Raw genomic sequence first — 19,177 nt, 5'->3', positions numbered from 1 at the left:
TGCTTAAGCAGGGTATCAAAAAGGTGTCAGAAAGTCAGAAGCAAAGTTTAGAGGGGAATCAACATTCCTGTTCCCAGGAAGAAGTCACCAATAGGAGAAGGAGGGTCAGTATGGCAAAGAGATATTCCAGGGTTGGAAGTCCTCAGGGCTAGTGGGATGTTCCAGGGTGAGGGCGCCTTGCAAATAAGGGAAATTCCAGCATGAGATGGCCACTGAAGAACGGTGGCAAATCCAGAAAGTCAGAGGAAGAGCTGGAAAGAGGAAAGATAGAGAGAGAAATAAACATAAAAGATAAAATAGACAATTTCGATGGCATAAAATTGAAAAATTTCCACATAAACCAAAGCAATGTAGTTAGAAAGAGAAGGAAAACAGTTAACTGAGGGAAAAATAATCTTTGTGGCAAATTTCTGTAATAAAGATCTGATTTGCAGGATATACAGGACAGACACAAACAGATAAGAATTAAGATAAGTGACCAAAAGATGTGAAAAGATGGTTCTCAAAATAAAAGCAAAATAATAATCATATGGAAAAGTCCTTTAACAACTTCTGATTAGCAAAGATGACAAAAATGGAAAATGACAGCTGTTAGAGGGACACTTGGAAGACAGGCACACTAATGTGCTATTGGTAGAATTATGAAATGGTAAAAATCATACTGAAAAACAATTTGGAATCACATCCAAAAAGTCACTAAATTACATAGTCTTCAATACAGTGATACCACTATTAGTTGTGTTGTTGTTTGGTCACTTCCTTTTTTTTTTCCCTTTTTTTTACAATTTTTTTGGCTAGGCAGTGGGGTCAAGTGACTTGCCCAGGGTCACACAGCTAGTAAGTATTATGTGTCTGAGGCCAGATTTGAACTCAGGTCCTCCTGAATCCAGCCCCTGTTTGGTCACTTTCAATCATGTTCAATTCCTCATGACCCTTTCTGAGGTTTTCTTGGCAAAGATACTGAAGTGGTTTGCCCTTTCCTTCTCCATCTCATTTTACAGATGGGGAAACTGAGGCAAACAGGATGAAATGACTTGCCTAGGGTCACACAGTTAGTAAGTATCTGAGGCTGGATTTGAACTCAGGTCTTCCTGACTCCTGGTCTGGCCCTCTATGCACTGTGCCACCTAGCTGCCCACTGTTCGGTAATATCCCAAAAAGATTTAAGAAAGAGGGGAAGGATCCATATGTACAAAAAAATATTTGTAGTAGCACTTTGGGCTGTAGCAAAATACTGGAAACAAAGTCAACATCCATCAATAGCTAAACAAATTGTGGTATTTGAATGTAGTAGAATATTATCATGGCATAAAAAAAAATGAGGGGGCAGCTAGGTGGCACAGTGGATAGAATACTGGACCTAGAGTTAAGAAGAATTTATCTTCACGAGTTCAAATCCGGCCACAGACACTTACTAGCTGTGTGACCCTGGGCAAGTCATTTATCCTTTTTTTTTACCTCAGCTTCTTCATCTGTAAAATGAGCTGGAGAAGGAAATGGTAAAACTACTCCAGCATCTTTGCCAAGCAAACCCCAAATGTGGTCACAAAGAGTTGGACGCGACTGAAACAACTGAACAATCTAAAAAATGCTCAAAGAGATGGTTTCAAGCAAACCTTAGAAGAGTTGTATAACATGATGAAGAGTGAAGGGAGCAGAACTAGAAGAAGTATTTATCTAATGATTACAAAACTAAATGAAAATAACTGTGAAAGACTTAGAAACTGTGACTGATACAATGATCTGTTACAACTTCAGAAGATGAATTATTAATCATTCTTCCCACATCTTAGTGCAGAGGTGATGGACTAGAGATGCAGCATGTGGCATACATTTTCAGATATAGCCAATGTGTGAAGTTGTTTTGCATGACTATGCCTATTTGTTACAAGAGAGAGCCTTTATTTGTCTTTTTGGTATAAGAGTGTTGAGGGTAGTGATAGTGACATCAAAAATGTAAGTGAAGAAATAAGAGCATGAATGAATGCTTTTTAAAAAAATCAAGAACAGAAGGAAGTTCAGAAGGGAACGCAGACAAGCAGGGCCGCATTGGAACTACTATACATTTTAAATTTGAACTATTTAACAAAAAGCAACTATTAAAAAAAGAACACCAAACATAGCGGGAAAATATTGTGCATAATAGAATTTGGTTCACAGTTTCATATTTTAAAAGTCAGTTTCTCTAATATAAAGTGGTTATTACTAAAAAGAGGTCATTGAGAGAATATGAATAACTACCAACCCATATATGTACTTAAGAATTATGATCAATGCAATGACCTGTTACAACTCCAGAAAACTAATGATGAATCATGCTGGTTAACCATTGCATTGTGGATTTGTGTGTTTCATTACTCGAATGCAGTCAAGGAAAGGCAGTAGGGGTGAAATGTCAGGATGAGAGATATTTAATAACTGCAATAGAAATTTTCCGGGGGAATATTATTTGGGAGATTGGGCCAAACAGAATATAATTATTGCTTCATATTTTATAACTTCCCAGAACAAGAGAGGAAAAACATGGATCTGGATTATCCTAGGAAAATGAATTTAGTAATTTGATGGGAAGAAGGCTGGGTCACACTAGTATTAGAGGTGGTGACCTGGGCATTCATTCGTCTCATTGTTTCTTTTCAACAACCAGCTTAAAAGAAAAACCAAGCCATGCCCAAGGGGAGTTGACTAAAAAGAAAGTCACACCTTAAGAGATCAGTGAAAAAAGAATGTTCTGGTCATATGAACATGGAAACCAGAAAGAGGAAGTAAATATTTCTCACCCAATAGCACCCAGCCTACACAACTGTCAGATAAAAAATGTGTAGGGGGCAGAGCCAAGATGGCAGAGTGAAAGCAGTGACTTGCTTGAGCTCTCCCCCAAACCCCTCCAAATACTCACAAAAAAATGGCTCTAAACAAATTCTGAAGCAGCAGAACCCACAAAAAGACAGAGTGAAACAAATTTCCAGCCCAAGACAACCTGGATGATTGATCAGAAAGGTGTATTGCGCCAGGCTGGGAGTGCAGCGTGGCCTGCTGCAGGCCGCAGCAAACCTGGAGCAGGCCTCAGAGGACTGAATCGTGGGCAGCTGTGGAGGTTTCCAGACTCCTCAATCCACCAATGCCAAAGACAACTTAGAAGGTCAGTGGGAAAAGTCTGTTTCTGTCGATGGTCAGAGAGGAAGGTGGGGTCTCAGCTCCATTCCCCAAGAGCTGGCCCGGGGGGGGGCAGCTGCTTCCCGAGCTTATGGCCCACAGACTGAGGGGGAATCCAGTGGCTGATCAGAGAGGGACTGCAGGGATCTCTTCGCCAGTGCTGAGGCAGGAATCTCTTGCTTTGCCCGTGTGTGGATCTGGGTCACAGTTCTGGGCGGCAGTGCTGGGGTGAGGAGGAGCGCTGGCGTGGTGGAGCTTGTTGTGGCTGTGGAGAGGAACCCCTCCTCACAGTTACAGGACAGAAAGGAATACTTGTGGTCACAGGCCAGGAAAGGAGTAAACACCTCGCCCCTTATCATACCACCTTGGAAGAACTGAAAATTTACAGTCCCTACAAGTATCTCTGAAAACAGCTACAAACCCCTGAAGCTTGGGACAGTACACTCTCCACATTGGAAGCAGACTCTTACCTTAACAAAGAGTTTAAAACTCAAGTAATTGGCTGGGATCATGAGCAAGCAGCGCAAAAAGAATGAGAAAATATTATCTTACTTTGGTGAAAAAGAAGATCAAAATATACAACCAGAAGACAACAAAATCAAAGCTCCTACATCCAAAGCCTCCAAGAAAAATATGAATCAGTCCCAGGCCTTGGAAGAGCTCAAAAGGGATTTTGAGAAGCAAGTAAGGGAAGTAGAGGAAAAACTGGGAAGAGAAATGAGAGTGATGCAAGAAAATCATGAAAAACAAGTCAACAGCTTGCTAAAGGAGACCCAAAAAAATACTGAAGAAAATAACACCTTAAAAAACAGCCTAACCCAAATGGCAAAAGAGGTCCAAAAAGCCAATGAGGAGAAAAATGCCCTAAAAAGAAAAATTGGCCAAATGGAAAAGGAAGTCCAAAAGATTACTGAAGAAAATACTTCCTTAAAAATTAGAATAGAGCAATTGGAAGACAGTGACTTTATGAGAAATCAAGACACTGTAAAACAAATCCAAAAGAATGAAAAATTAGAAAACAATGTGAAATATCTCATTGGAAAAACAACTGACCTGGAAAATAGATCCAGGAGAGAGAATTTAAAAATTATTGGACTATCTGAAAGCCATGATCAAAAAAAGAGCCTAGACATCATCTTTCAAGAAATTATCAAGGAAAACTGCCCTGATATTAGAACCAGAGGGCAAAATAGAAATTGAAAGAATCCACAGATCTCCTCCTGAAAGAGATCCCCAAAGGAAAACTCCTAGGAATATTGTAGCCAAATTCCAGAGTTCCCAGGTCAAGGAGAAAATATTACAAGCTGCCAGAAGGAAACAATTCAAGTACTGTGGAAACACAATCAGGATAACACAAGATTTAGCAGCTTCTACATTAAAGGACCGCAGGGCATGGAATATAATATTCCAGAGGGCAAAGGAGATAGGATTACAACCAAGAATCACCTACCCAGCAAAACTGAGTATAATCCTTCAGGGGAAAAAATGGTCATTCAGTGAAATAGAGGACTTTCAAGCATTCCTGATGAAAAGACCAGAGCTAAATAGAAAATTTGACTTTCAAATACAGGACTCCAGTGGAACATGAAGAGGTAAACAGGAAAGAGAAATCATAAGAGACTTATTAAGATTGAACTGTTTACATTCCTGCATGGAAAGATGATATTTGTAACTCATGAGAACTTTGTCAGTATTAGGGTAGTTGAAGGAAAAAATTGTATGTATATATATAGATAGATAGATAGAGGGCACAGGGTGAGTTGAAGATTAAGGGGTCATATCTGGAGAATAAAATTAAGGGATGAGAGAGGATGATACTGAGAAGAAAGGGAGAGGTAGAATGGGGTAAATTATCTCACAAAAAAAACAGAAAAGAAAAGTCTCTCACAGTGGAGGGGAAACAGGGGAAGGTGAGAGGGAATGAGGGAATCTTATTCTCATAGGATTTGGCTTAAGGAGGGAATAACATACACATTCAATTGGGTATGGAAATCTGTCTTACCCTACAGGAAAATAGGGGGAGAAGGGGACAAGAGAGCAGGGGGATGATAGAGAGGAGGGCAGATTGGGAAAAGGGGTAATCAGAAGCAAATACTTCTGAGGAGGGACAGGGTCAGAAAGAATAGAATAAATGGAGGGCAGGATAGGATTAAGGGAAATAGAGTTAGTTTTTCACAACATGTCTACTGTGGAGGTGTTTTGCATGACTGCACATGTGTAACCTGTATTGGGTTGTTTGCCTTTTCAGAGGGGGTGAGTGGGGAGGGAGGAAGGGAGAGGATTTGAAACCTAGTTTTAAAAACGTATGTTTAAAAAAATGTTTTCACATGCTACTGGGAAATAAGAAATACAGGAAATGGGGTACAGAAGTCTGTCTTGCCCTATGGGAAAGTGAGGGGGGGAAGGGAATAGGAGAAGGGAGGGGGGAGAGATAGAAGAGAAGGCAGACCAGGGGAAGGGGTATTCAGAATGCATGCCATCTTGGGGTGGGGGGAGGGGTGAGAAATTTGGAACTCAAAAACTTGTGGAAGTGAAAAAAATAAAAACAAAAAATGTGTAAAAATAGTTATGAGGTAGCTCTGGAGGGATAGGCATCAGTAGCTATCCAGAATAGAAAAGATCTCAAGAAAGAGAGAATTTTAGCTGAGTCTTAAATGAAGTCAGGGTTTCTAAGAGGCAGAAATGAGGAGGCAGAAAGTGGTGCAAAGACAGGATATGGAAGATGAAGCACCTGATATGATAGACCAATAGAACTGGACCATGAAGTATATGTGTATGAAGACTGGAAAGGTAGGTAGGGACCAGTTCATAAAGAGCTTTAATTAGAATCCTTCTGGAAGGAAAAAACCCTTCCTGAGCAGAGGATTGGCATGGTCAGACCTGCTTACTCTTAAAAAAAGTCAATCATATTAATGACTCTGAAGAGGTAAGACAGAAGTGGGCAGAGACTTGAGGCAAAGTAGAAGACTATAGCAATATGGTAGTCTAGAATAGAGGTAGTAAAAATCTGAAATTGGGTGGTGGCTATGTGAGTGGAGGAAAAGGTATATAGGTTAGAGATATGGTGGAGTTAGAAAAGACAAAATCTGGCAACTGATTGGATATGTGGAGTAAATGAGAATGAGTAGCTGATGATGACACAGAGGTTGCTACTCAGGGTGACTGGAAAGATTATGATGTGCTAGACAGAAACAGAAGCTTAATAAAGAAGTTTGTTTGGGAAAATTTTGAAGAAACATGAAGCAACAAGAATTATTACAATGCTACATTTTTTAAAAAGTTCAAGATTTCACCAATGTAGGTAACCTTTCCATCAACACAGACCATGACAACCTCTTCACACCTTTATTAGTTGCTTCGGCCAATACATTTAGCACCTGCTGTCCAACCTTCTGATCGTGTTGTGTGTTTTATTAAGCCAATTAGTCAAAAAACATTTATTAACATGCATACTATGTGCCAGGCACTGTACTAAGCACTAGAAGCACAATGAATGGCAATTCTGGCTAAAGCCTATTCAGTTATAAAGTCAACACTATACTCATCTAGGTTATTGGCCAGGGGTGGGGAGGAATAGGACATAAATAGAGAGGAGGCATGGTGTCTTGACTCTTGCATATATGTTTAACAATTTACTTAGCCTCCCAATGTCCCAGGCCACTCTCTAAGACTATGAATTGCAGAGTAGGTGCCCATCTGCATTGGTTTAATGCATTTTCTCACCAAGAGTTCCCCAAACCATTGAAATAAGAGGTCAAGTTAAAAAAAAAAAAAATATATATATATATATATATATATAAAATCACATTAGTTCAGGGAATTTCTTCACCAAGTTCCCTACATAGTTAAATTATAGGTCCAGTTTAAGAAAAAAGAATGTATAAAATGCAGTCCTCACTAAAAACAAAACAAACAAACAAAAAATATGCTGGACAGAGCCATACACATATCAATAGAGGAAACTCAAATATATAGCTGGAAAATTGTAGAATCTTCTGCAATTCAGAAGTTTCATCTTGGATTCCCCAAAGCCAGGTTATAACAACTAACAGTTTTATGTGACATTCTTTAGAAAAAAGAGAATGAGAGACAGAGGTTTCCCCTCTGCGGATCAACTCTGCAGTCAATAGCCAGAGGCAGTCCTAGGTGTATAAATACTGAGTAGTAACAAGGACAACATTGTTCCCTCAATGAGTATTAGAAAGTTGTTGAGGAGAGGCTTGCTTCACAGGGAAATCCCACAATCCAAGCGTCATCCTGAAAAACTACTAAAAGAAACCAATTGTCAAATGTCTTAGGTAACACTGAGCCACTTATGTCTGTGTGATATGAAGTGATGATCATTAGTGAGAGACATAAGACAAAAGTTCACTCATGACTTGATCCATGAGATGTTCTGGTAACATTCTTGTCAGTGGCCTGAGAGAGTTCTTATGGGGTTAGTGAAGATGCTGAATGGAAATTTAACAACCTCAAACATGCCATTGAAAACCTGTGCCAATGCTCCTTAGTTTGGGGTCCAAAGTGCCTTTTTCATGCGTCATCCCAAGACTACCCACCATGGCATATACCTAGTAATCTGATACAAGGTCATAGGATCTTAGATGTAGAAGACTCAGAAACCATTTAGGCTAATCTCCTCATTTTACAAATGAAGAAACTGAGGATCTTGCTTCAGTGGCAGGATGTAAACCCAGGGTGTCTGATTCTAGAGACAGTGCTCTTTCTACTGCTCCACACTTTCTTCTACAAGATATGATTTCACTTGGCAGCCCAACTGAAGCACCGTTAACATTGGGAGAGATTCAACCCACAATTCTAAGTGTAGAGGCATCTCTGGGGCAGGTCTATGTGAGTAGGAGCCAAGTATGTGTCACATTGTCATCTCAGGCTTGGTGAAATGGAAAAAAAAATTAATGAATTTAGAGTTTCAAGATCTGAGTTCAAATCCTGGTTCTGCCACTTAATACCTGTGTGACTTTAACCGAGTCATTTTAACTTCCCTGAATTTCCGTTTCCTCATCTGTAAAATGAGGAGATTGGACTAGATCATCTCTGTTTCCTTCCTCCCCTGGAAATATGATCCTTCCATCCTCTTAACTTCCTGCCCTTCCCAAACTGCCAGGACTCCTAATTTTTTCTGGGAGATGATTGAATTATTTTTTAAAATAATAAATCCTATTACTTATATCTCATGATTTTTTTTCTACTTTAGTCCAGCATCTTATGGCTCCTCAAGTCCAGCCAACTGAGATGCATGAATTATTTTAAACTTGGAAATGTTGGTACCCCATTCTAAAGCATTTCACTGCATTATGGATTTACTTTAAATCCTATGCCCTTTGTAATTTTTTCACTATAATGAATAAACTGAAACTACAAGTGTTATCTTTATACCCTGCCACTCATATAATACTGACACCTAATCCTGAAGACCATTAAGAAATGTATGCAGTAGGTGCTTAATATTTCCATCTGGAGAATTGAACTGAAAGGCATTCTTCTCATTTAGCTGCAATCTCTGACCATTACCAGTAGTCTTCATCTCCACTGCAATACCTTTCCGTGGGAGCAGGTATTGAGCCTTCTGTTATCCTCCCTTCTCAAATAGTTTTTGATCCCCTCCTTCTTTGTTACTATCCAGCATGTTAAACTATAAAATATAGGTCTTCTGATTCACAGCTGGATGTGCTTAACCCGTCCTAGCAGGCTGTGCTTTGTGCTTTTAAATTATTTAGACCTGCCAGAGAAGTCGGAATCTGTTTCATCTTCGCCTTGTCTTCTATAATATTTTTTTATCTTACAGTGTTTCCATTAGTCATCATGGGCATGCTTATGGGCTAATATAGCCCTCTAAATCACTTTCTGGCATTGAGAATTCTGCCTTGGGGCTTCCAAAGCACTGGAAATTCTGCAGGGACCCCACTCCTCCAGGCCAGTTGAGTAGATTCCCTGGATCTTTAGAGAAACAAGAAACACACCCTGACAGTAATTCCCTCCTTTGTGCACACTGAAGTTGCATTCCCACAATTGAATGTTACATATAGAGTTTAGATTTATATTATTCAAAATATATACATACACATAACACCCCTCAAAATGCATTTCTTTCCATTGCCAGTTAAAAAGTTCTTCTCCATATGAAAGTTGATATTTGTCAAGTTAAAGATGACTTGCGTTTGTAGAAAACCTGTAAATAGAATGAAACACCTGTAAGCAGCATATATCAGGGACTAATACCTATCTCATACGCAAACTGTTCGAACTGACTCTTACAATGTGTAGCAACCAGGATTCTGGGGTCATTCTTTGACCTGGAATATTTTCTGTATAATTATGAGCTGTGTGATAATAGGATTCCATTGTACCTCAAAATTTGAAATCAGAGTCCCATGCTTTAAGGCTTAGTTAGATACTGTATTCACATTAAATTATGAATTGAAGTGCTTGGCAGAATACCACTCTCTCATAAATGGAATTGGAGCAGTCTTGCCCATTGTCTAGAACATGATTACATTTTCCATATTTGTAATAATACAGGTGTAGTAGTTTAATCTAATCGAAAGTATCTAATCGAAACCAAGAGAGATTTCTTATGTTCCTATTATGGGAAAATCATCGTGCTAGACTCTAGGGTTATGAAGTATACAAAGACAAAACAAAAAATAGTTCCTGCCCTCAAAGAGAGGTTTACTTCGTTATAATGGTGGGTATACTATATGTAAATAGATAAGTATTTGAGGAAGAAGACAGCTCAAGTAGGAGGATTAGAAAAGGCTTCTCGTAGGGTAGGGATTCTTAACCTAGCCTCTATGAACATGTTTATTTTTATTTTTGAAAAAATAATTTGGAACTGTTTCAATATAATTTTGTAACACTATGTGTTTTACTTTACACATTTTAAAAACATTCTGAGAAAGGGTCCAGAATACCAAAAGGGTCCATGACACAAAAACCAGTTAAAGATCTCTGCTTCAGGTTGCAGCAGATGAGCTGGGCCTAGGGCCATGCTGGAGCCAGCTACCACTAGCTAGAGAGAGCTGATTTTTAAATTTTTCAGTGAGAGCATTTACTCCTCAGAGATTGGCAAACACGATACATCAGGGCTTGTTTGGTTGTTCTGTTGATTTTCTAGACTTAAGAAAGTGGTGGCGAAAATGTTAAATTTAACAGATTAAACTTAAATTTGTGTCCTATGTATATTCCCCACCTTCCCCAACTACCACCTAGACCTGGTTGTTAAACATTTATCCCCACATCCTTGGATAAGCCTTAAACTAATCTAAGAGGTAGAGATGAAGAGGAAAAGCATTCTAGGAATAGGTGATATTTATACTTTTCTATGAGTTCTCAGAACAGAAGGAGGAAGCTTAAAAATGGGCAGCTACATACTCAGCAACAAGCTTAATGTCAAGGATTCTCTCAGGAGGAAGTGGGAATAGGTTTAGCTCCAGGAAAGAAGTCGGAGAAGCAGCTCCTAGATCATTAGAACTGGAAGGTACTTTGAAGACCATTTGGTTTTACTCCCTCATTTTAGAGATAAGGGGGGTAAATGACACAGAAAAGGAAGTGATTTGCTAAAAGTCAAACAAAGTAAGTGTCAGAGTCTGGATTAGAACCCAAATCTTCTGACTCCTAATCTAATGGTATGGATTTTTTTTTCAAACAAACAGGGAGCTCAGTTAAAATGCCCTCCAATGCAAAAAGAAGGGAAAAATAAAAGGATAACCATAGTTATATTTTTCACATTCTCTTTTTTGTTACCTTTGTTTATAACCCAAAATACTTTAGAATAAAAAACAGATGGATAAAGGTAGGCAACAAATGGACCATGGCTTGGATTTTGACTTCTGTTGAAAAGTACCCTTACTTTTTCAATTTATCCTTTTGCTTGTTAAATGAGAGCAACATGCAGTTTCTGTACATTTCCTTTTATTTAGTACAAAAATAACCCTATTTCATTGCTGTCATGAATGAAAGACACTCTTGAAGTCTTTAAGGTCTCTGTAGCTAAAGCAATGTGGGGAGATAAAGAATTGATTCTGATAATCTAGTCAAACCCAGGGTGTCCTTGGGTGTTTCTAAGTGATGGCCTCAAATCACCTTCCTCCTCCAGCTGTGGGTACCAAACATCAATGCTCAAGCTAAGACTCCTTTGTCTGAAAGATTTACTGAGGCAAGATTTTGCTCTAGTGGGGGAAAATCCTGTTCAACAATAATGAAAAGTGGAAAAAAACCATTCCTTTATGCATATGCTGTGCATGCCATTATCAGGTATAACTAGTTCTAAATTTTCCAATTTTCTTAGGAGTTAAAAATTTTACATTTGACACCTAAATTTCAGCCCAAATTAAAAATATGAAATGGGTTCTGTGTGACCCTCTCCTTACCCTATCTTAGCCAACTTACTTGAGTTTTTTCTAAGAGGAAGGAGGGAAACAAGCTATTTTATTAAGCTCTTTGTTGTCGTTCAGTTGTGTCTAACTCTTTGTGACCCTGTTTGGGGTTTTCTTGGCAAAAATAATGGAGTGGTTTGCCATTTCCTTCTCCAGTTCATTTTACAGATGAGGAAACCACAGCAAAGAAGGTTAAGTGACTTGCCCATGGTCACACAGCTAGTAAGTCAGATTTGAATTCAGGAAGATGAATCTTCCTGACTCCAGCCTCAGCATTCTATCCACTGTGCCACATAGCTGCCCATATTAAGCTCCTACTATGTGCTAAAGACTAAACATAAAGACAAAACAAAAGACCCCTTCTGGAGCTTCCACTTTACTGGAGGAAGCCTAGGGGGTTGGGGGGGATTTGGAAAGGAAGGTTCCCAGCAGGGACTTAATTGTGAAAGTGAGGTAAAACTGGTGAGGGAATAGCTTCCTTCTTAAGAGATTTCCTGGAATTATGACTTAAATTGAGAGCCAAAAGGGAGGTTGTATAGTACATCCCCTTCATTTTACAAATCAAGAAACTGAGGCCCACAACATGACAAAACAGGAAAGTGATAAATGTTGGAAAAGATGTGGGAAAATTGGAACACTAATGCATTGTTGGTGGAGTTGTGAAATGATCCAACCATTTTGGAGAGCAATTTGGAACTATGCCCAAAAGGCTATAAAAATGCACATACCCTCTTACCCAGCAATACCACTTCTAGGGCTGTATCCCAAAGAGATCATACAAATGGGAAAAGGACCCACATGTACAAAAATATTTATAGCAGCTCTTTTTTTGTGGGGGCAAAGAATTGGAAATTGAGGGGATGCCCATCAATTGGGGAATGGCTGAACAAGTTGTGGTATATGAATGTAATGGAAAATTACTGTGCTATAAGAAATGATGAGCAGGCAGACTTCAGAAAAAACCTGGAAAGACTTGTATGGACTGATGCTGAGTGAAGTGAGCAGAACCAGAACGTTGCACACAGTAACAGCCACATTGTGCAATGATTAACGTTGATAGACTTATCCCTTCTCAGCAAAGCAAGGATCTAAAACATCTCCAAAAGTCTCATGATGGAAAATGCTATGCACATCCAAAGAAAGCACTATGGAGTTTGAATGCAGATCGAAGCATACCATTTCCCTTTTTTTTCTTCTGTTTTGTTTTGTCTCCTCTTTCTTGTAGTTCCTTCTATTGGTTCTAATTCTTCCTTACAACATGACTGATATGAAAATATGTTTAATAGGAATGTATATGTATAGCCTATGTCAGATTGCACGCCATCTTAGGGAGGGAGATAGGGAGGGAGGGGAAGAAAAATTTAAAACTCAAGAGCTTATGCAAGTGATTGTTGATAAATCAAAATAAATTAATAAAAAAGAAACTGAGGCACAGAAAAGTTGCCAAAAATCACAACCATAATAAATGGCAAATCTGGGTTTGAACTCCAGTATTCTTAATTCAAAGCCACTACTATTTCCCCCATACCATACTCCCTTACTTTTAATTCTTGGTATTGTCTTTGGGTAAAAGGGTTTTTTTTTCCTCTTTAAAACAAAGAAATTATCTTTTGGTAGCAACTAACAGCATGCTCTTTGATTAATTCTTTTCACTGTTGATGTCAAAGAACTCTGAAGAAAGATACTTATGTAAATGTAGAAATGGGGCCAGATTACAAAACAAACAAAGAAACCTTTGAGAATGGACAAATGAGCTGTGTCTTTGCAATGGAACCTGTATATGCAAGTAGCAAGTGGCCTTCCATAATTTATCTGTGACCCTATGATCCAATGATCTGCTGTAAAAGGCTGTTTCTACACCCCCAAACTAGTTTGTTTGACCTGACTGGCCTGATAGATTTATGTGTGAAGACACCAGTTAGGTATTCTATGCTGTGTTTCCTGTTTGATGTTACTAGGCTCTTGGACACAGGCATGGATGTAGATTGTGTGCCAGGAATGGAACTTTCCCTCATAATATTTCCTGTTGGGGACAGGGGGAGGGAAATAACACCCTTAATTCAACCCAGCCCATTAAACAAATATAAATATGCCAATTCTTTTACATTACTGAGTCTCATCTATCAGCCACAAAGTATATTTGGGGGAAGGGAGGGCAAGTATTTGTCTTCTTGTTTGAAGATGCTGCTACTTATGGTAATTGCAATCAGTGTGTGGCTGGGTGGGGCATGTTCACTTTGTGTGTGTGTATGTACACATCTAAAAAGATGTGTGACTGTTGCATATAGATCCAACTGTAAGGCATGAGGGCACTATGGCATAGCTAATTCCCAATACTTTTGAGACAAATGCATATAACAAATGGTATTAATGACATAGGATCATCGATTTAGACCTGGAAGATTTCACCAGAGTCCAGAGATCAGGAAACTGAGACAAACAGAGGTTAAGGTCATATAGTGAAGTGTCTGATATGGGATTCGAACACAGGTCTTCCTGATTGGAAAAGCAGTGCCCCTCTCCTCAGAAGGGCAGAGCACTGTGCATGGTGACAGGGGAAGAAACTAAATTGAGATAAGACATGGTCCTTGCCTTCATGAAGCTTACAGTCTACAGTAGTTCCATGATGTATTGCTTCTTTAAATTCCCATAGTTTTGTGACACCTTGGAGTTCTTCTTGTCAGAATGTATTATGGTTGTGTTGAAACTCTGCTCATCTTTTAATGAATATGATACATAGCTCCTTTTTTAAAAAAATATTTTCACAGCTCCTTTTTTTAAGAGGACTCTACCAAAGCCGAATAAACCCAGGCAATAGAACCACTTGCAGGCACTGGTAGCAAGCGATTGAATGTGAACCGTGTCTTGGAAACTGAAAGGACCTGTACTTGCAGTGGGTGCTTTAAGATAGGTTGAAGAGTTTGATATCAGTCAACCTAATATGAGATTCTTACATAAAGAAAACTTTCTTTTTTCTTGAACTACACAAGAGAGAGCACCCCAAACAGAAGGGTGTTGGGCTCTTTTCTCATGGCCCCTCTTTCTCTAAGAAAAAAAACCACAACACTTGTGGGGTTATTGAAAGCACACTTCTCACCAGTATCATATGTCACCACTTTAGAGAGATATATTTCACAAAAGAAATCAAGAGTCTGGTGAGAGCACTGCTGCTTCTCTTTGTGAGGTGTACTGCCTGGCTCTGTTGTAACAGTCACGGGCATGAGACAAGCATGTCCTCAATATAACTGTATTTTGTTATTGAAGGAATGACAATTCAGAAATAAATAAAGCTTACAGCTATAGAATCTCGAAAGGTATGAAATGCTAAGGAAATTCATAAAGTACAAAATCATTACATTAACCCACAGTGCTTTCATGCCTAAGTATATGAATAATACTTTCCTTCCTTAGCTAGTATAACCTTTTTCTTTCTTTACCACTAAGGGTACACTCTTTTATGAGACTATGCTTTATGCTAATGAAATAGAAATGTCAGGTAACTCAATTTTAGTCACTCTGATGGCTAGAGAAGAATTTTTGAGTCCTTCACTTTGTGGTTTTGGCAAGACTTCATAAGATAGTAGTCAAAGATAAACATCAGATGACTCCAGAAGAGAAAGCTCTATCAATTCTGCTATTCTTAAGTCATCCTGGGAGAAAGACATGTACGGTTAAACAACATTATGCTTCTGTCATTGGCTCACCTTCACTATAGACCTTGTGCAACATGGGACTTTTGACTTTGGGTATAATATCAGGAGTCTACCTTATTCCAGCTTTATAATTCTCAGAAAAGTTTAGCTCTTATGGGAAAAGAAAATGAATAGGTCAGACAGTATAGAAACTTTAAACTTCATTCTTGTTTGTCTTTTAAGTCCTTGGATAAATTGAGATAGAGAATCAAGGCAAGTATTGAGGTACTGCATGTTAATGTTGTTGAGTGTAGAATAACATGTCGAGACCCAGGAAACCTGGCAGTTTTTATTGACCAATATCTTCCGACAATCCATTTCAGGACATCCTTAGTAGTCATCGATATTCATTCTTTGTGGCCATTTCCTTGAGCGTGATGAGGAACAATGGTGACATGTTCAAGGATGTTCAGTACACAGATTCCTTAAACTCAATGAAGAAAAGTGCTGACCCACTTATTGGAAGAAATTCTAGTATCTGACAAATAGCAAATAACTACTGAGAAGCTATGGTGATTTCTGGGTTGTGTAGCCTGTTATGTTTTGTCTGGTTCTAGCACTGAATTTCCAATTTTTTTTTTCGCTCTTTGGCTAGGCAATGGGGTTAAGTGACTTGCCTAGGGTCACACAGCTAGTAAGTGTCAAGTGTCTGAGGTGAGATTTGAACTCAGGTCCTCCTGACTCCAAGGCCAGAGCTCTATCCACTGAGCCACCTAGCTGCCCCTCTTTTTTTTTTTTTTTTGGTGAGGCAATTCAGGTTAAACGACTTGCCTAGGGTCACACAGCTAGTAAGCGTCAAGTGTCTGAGGTCAGATTTGAACTCAGGTCCTCCTGACTCCAAGGCCAGAGCTTTATCTGGTGTGCCACCTAGCTGCCCCTTGAATTTCCCAACTTCTTGTTGGATATTCCCACCTGGATATCCTACCAGCACTTAAATAGTTTCATCATATCCCAAACAACTCATCCTCTTCCCTGCAAAACTGCCCCTCTTCTCAATTTTCCTATTTCTGTTTAGGGTATAGTCACTCTGGGGAAAACGAAGGAAAGACAGCAAACATTTATTAAGTGTCTATAAGGTGCCAGGCATTGTGCTAAGTGCTATTAACAAATATCTCATTTGAGGAGCAGCTAGGTGGCACAGTGGATAATGCTCCGGCCTTGGAGTTAGGAGGACCTGAGTTCAAATCCGGTCTCAGACACATGATACTTACTAGCTGTGTGACCCTGGGCAAGTCACTTAACTCCGATTGCCTCACCAAAAAGAAAAAAAAATCTCATTTGGTCCTCACAGCAACCAGCTATTATTCCCGTTTTATAATTGGGTTGGTTTTTTGGAGGCAATTGGAATTATTGCACTGGGTCACACAGCTAGTCAGTGTCAGAGGCTGTATTTGAACTTGGGTCCTCCCAACTGCAGGGACAGTTGCTCTGTCCACTGTACCACCTAGCTTCCATCCCTATTTTATAATTGAGGAAACAGAGGCAGACAGTTAAATGACTTGTTGAGGCTCATGCAGCTAGTAAGTGTCTGAGACCAGATTTAAACTAAAGTCTTCCTGCCTCTAGGCCCAGTACTCTATTCACTATACCATGTAGCATTTCAGAGTCATTTCTGCTCTTTCTTCTCCTTACCTACACATATAAGCCATTCCAATGTCCTATTTATTCTACTATAAGCAACAGATCTATACCTCTAGTACTAATCTCTCTTCTGAGTTCCAGACCTAGCTCTCAAACTATCTACAGGCCATATCTGCTTAGGGCTCTCAGAGTGAACATAAAAGCATGATAAAGATAGATATTGGCCACTTCACTAATTTGTATTACTTTGTCCCTGATTCCATGGATTACAAAATCACAGAACTTTAGAACTGAAAGAGACCTCATCCGCCACCTAGTCCAACCTTTATGCAAAGAAATCCCCACTAACACAAAACAGATAAATGGTCATATAACCACTGTCTGAAGATCTACCACCTTTACAGGCAAGTCGTCCAACTTTTGGACAACTCTAATTTTAGGAGTGTTTTCCTGACATCAAGATGAATAAATTAGTCTCTTTGCAATTTCTACACATTACTCATGGTTCTGCCCTCTGGGGCTGAACAGAACAAATCTAATCTCTCCTCCAAATGATTGCCCTTGAAATACTTGAACACAGCTATCATAATTCTGCCTAGTCTCTTTTTCTCCAGACTAAACATGTCCAGTTCCTTCAACTGATCTTGATCTTTCAACTGCCAATAGGTCATGAACTCAAGGCTCTTACCATCTTGGTTTGTCCTCTTCTGTATATTCATCTCCAGATGAGATCTGTTGTAAGTTTGGGAACAAAGTGTTGTCATACTTTGCTGCTTCTTCATTAGTTACTAATATCCTAGGCAATGTACTCACAGAAGGCTTTTAGTGTTTCAACAGACCACAGTCCACAGGATAGTTGCATGAAGAAATTTTTCTAGGAGTAAAGCTGAATTGTACTCATGTTCTCACACACCATCTCTTTTGGCCAACTGTAGGATGGCAAGCTGAAAGGCTATGGAGCTAAGTTTTTCTTTGAGGTTTTTTCAGAAACAAATAGTTGTTATGCCTTCATCCCTTTCAATCACCACAATTTTTAAAAGATATTAAAATATTTTCACAAGCATTAGTATTTTTTATCACAAATCTCCTTCCCATTACCCTTACTATGGATCAAAAATAAATCTTCATGAAAACAAATATGGACTATTATCCAGCAAAATAAACTCCCACTTTAGTCATATCCAACATATATGTTTCCTTCTGGATTTTAAGTCCATCTCCATTCTGGCAGGAGGTGGGTGGTGTGAGTGACCATTATTAAGGCATTTGTACCTACCTATTTATACATTTCCTAACAAAATTCAGGCACATAATCTTTTAGAGGAAGGCATTTTTGCATGGTATGATTCAAGAAACGTTCTTTGTTAAGCCTTCTTAGCTCAGGTATATCTCTTTGAGGTCCTGAAGGGTGTGGTGTTCCTTCCACTTCAAGTTTTTGCCCACCGGTCAGGACAGGGTGCCAGTTATGTTCATTTTCCCATGTTAGTAACTGCTTCCCTTGGTGGGGAGTTGAGGAGTAAAGGAAATGTCTTTTCCTGGCTTCATTCCTGCCTAGTTTAAGGACCAAATGCCTTTTGGGGGATTTAGCAACATGAGGCTTACAAAGATGCTGAGATCCTAAACAAAAGAAAAAAAAGATCACTTAATTTTGCCCTATGTGCTGCCTGAATTTCCACCAGAAAGAAAGACATGAAGATATATATGTAATAGATATGCACACATGCACATGCAAACATAAGTATATGTACATATAATATAGAAATATGTGTATAATACATACATATATACACACACATATGTATGGATGTATACGTACACACATATATTAATATATGCATACACATACACATATAGACACTTCTGCATGGAGATGAAGTTAAAATATTTGCTGAAATATTAGTATGGCTTTTGGCATGCCTTGTGTTCCTGTCCTAATAACAAAAAGTTAATGATCTAAACCCCAGAAATATGTATTTGGGCCACATATCATGGAAATACTTGAGGCAGTTTCATGGTAGATACATGGTTTTGATTTTCTTTCCCTGTTAATTTCTGAATGACACATTTTGGAATTTCTTTCTCTCCCCTCCCCCCTTTTTTCTTCACTATTAATTTTCTATTATCTAATGACTCTTTTGAAAGAGAGAAAGTGAATGATCTGTGGGGATATTTAGAAGGAGAGGATTTCAGGTGCCTCAGGCAATGTGGTAGGTCTAACAGCTAAGTCTGAACTACTTTGGGATTTGAACACTCTTGGAGCCAAATGGCACTGTCTCAGCTTCAGTCAGCATGCTGGAGCTGTGCAAATGGGCTCCTCCACACGCCTGTTTTCTCAGGATGAGAACAATGCTG

This window comes from Phascolarctos cinereus, unplaced genomic scaffold, assembly GCF_003287225.1.
Source record: "Phascolarctos cinereus isolate Bilbo 61053 unplaced genomic scaffold, phaCin_HiC Scaffold_1;HRSCAF=81, whole genome shotgun sequence".
Taxonomy (NCBI): Eukaryota; Metazoa; Chordata; class Mammalia; order Diprotodontia; family Phascolarctidae; genus Phascolarctos; species Phascolarctos cinereus.
This window is presented reverse-complemented; position numbering follows the sequence as displayed.